Raw genomic sequence first — 1,607 nt, 5'->3', positions numbered from 1 at the left:
CCACCGCTGAACACCCACGTCTTTTCTCAACCATTTTCTCTTCTCCTCCCTCCTTGGTCTTTACACATGTCGATGATGTATCAGCGACTGTCCTTCCTGATACTGAGACACGCACCACAGGACCTGAGGCTGCTCCTCTCGATGCTCCTCAGCATACGATTGTCCATCTTCTCGAGGACATCTTTGCTCCCATCAATGACACTCCTTTTGATGTCACTGAAGGCCCCTCAGGTATTCCATCTTCCTACCCCTTCATTTCTTCTAACCTTAAGCCTTTAGCTCACACTTCTTCTTTTACAGGTCCTTCTTTGATGCATCAGCCTGATGCTCAAGAAGTGGAAGAGGAAGAAAGAGAGAAAGATGGTGGAAGAGATGAGGATGTCGATGATGACTATGACATGGCATCAGACATCAAACTTCTCCTTCCAGCCGTTGATACCGTCCTCTCCAAGGTCAACAAAGTTCACCAAGAGATGCCCTGCCAAGGCGATCTTGATGCGAACTTACTAGCCTTCCAGGCGGACGTTCAAGAAGTTCAGAGTCAGCTCCAGACTCTCCAAGAAGTTGTTCACGCCAACAACGATGCCATTGTTGTTCTTCACAGCAGGGCTGACGATGCGCATGCGATTGTCGATCAGCAACTTGGACTTCTTCAGCAAATCCTGGATGCTGTCCGTCAACCAGCTCTAGTGAGTGCACCTTCATTCTCTGCCAACGATCGCGCCCAGCTCCATGAGACGCGTGAGGCAACGACAACTCTAACCAATGCTTTGCAAAGGCTGGAGGATTCCATGGTTCTTCAGCGACAGCGCTTGGACGAACTCTCTGGCCAATTCTCTCAAGTCTTAGCCAGAGAGGGGGAGATGAGGTCCAATGCTGGTGGATCATCAGATGCTGCTCCTACAGCTTCTCAGGCTGTTGGTCCAGTATCAGCTTCAGTTGCAGTTGAAGCCGAGGCTCTCGAAGCTGAAGCAGTTGCTGCTCCTATAATCACGTCCACCAAAGCTGCTCGTTGAGGTTGACAAAGCCATCCCTAGGGATGATGTTCATACCATCACTGCTGCTGCTGCTGCTGATGATGATGATGATGTTGATGTGGATAAGATGATGATGATGATGAAGACGATGATGAACCTGTCATTCCAGACACCGGAGATGATCTAGATGGTGACGACGACGACGATGATGAAGATGACTTCACCATCAAGTTCCAGAAGCCATCAACCGTCACCAGAGGTGTTTCCCTCGGGGAAGCTCAATCCCAGAGGGAGCAAAGACAAGGCGAATCGACTCCATCAAGGCACCAGGACCCCAAGTCGAAAGGCAAGGCGGTCGCTGAAGAAGGCAACTTGAAGGTACTATTCTCATGCCCTCAACAAACCTTATTTGAATACTCTACCTCTCAGGTAGTGATCACTTCAGAGTACCAACTTCATATCCCTTCAACAACCTGTGGTCGACTGGAGTGGGTATCTGATCAACCCAACTCTTATACTCCAACAGACCAGCAGATGTCTCAGCTTAAGGAGTCACTCGACGAGACTAGAGTAAAAATTCCTCTTCGTACCTCTAGTAGTGGTAGTTTGACTTCCTTTCTGAAGCTGAAA

The sequence above is a fragment of the Cynara cardunculus genome, unplaced genomic scaffold (assembly GCF_001531365.2).
Source record: "Cynara cardunculus var. scolymus isolate 2C unplaced genomic scaffold, CcrdV1 Un_Scaffold_1085, whole genome shotgun sequence".
NCBI classification, from domain to species: Eukaryota; Viridiplantae; Streptophyta; class Magnoliopsida; order Asterales; family Asteraceae; genus Cynara; species Cynara cardunculus.
Note: the sequence above shows the minus strand (reverse complement) of the source record.